The sequence below is a fragment of the Cryptotermes secundus genome, unplaced genomic scaffold (assembly GCF_002891405.2).
Source record: "Cryptotermes secundus unplaced genomic scaffold, Csec_1.0 scaffold116, whole genome shotgun sequence".
In the NCBI taxonomy this organism is placed as follows: Eukaryota; Metazoa; Arthropoda; class Insecta; order Blattodea; family Kalotermitidae; genus Cryptotermes; species Cryptotermes secundus.
Genome location: NW_019732857.1, coordinates 683,435 through 683,683, shown reverse-complemented (window position 1 = coordinate 683,683; position 249 = coordinate 683,435).

Sequence of the window (249 nt, the reverse complement as noted above, 5' to 3'; positions counted from 1 at the left end):
ATATTGGATAGCAACGCAGCCGTCAGTTGTAAGAATAGGATTCCGTATTATAACCAATATTTTAATGACTTGAGTTTTGCTTGTGAACTTGTCATACTGGACCCATACTAGCGACATTAATTTAAGGTCTTAACATTAGGTATGGTTCTAGATCTTGGAGAAAAATATAATTTCCATATCAATACAAAATATTTCCGTAGAATGTAAAATAACAATATGAACGCCGTGCAAACATTTCTTTCGCTTTCG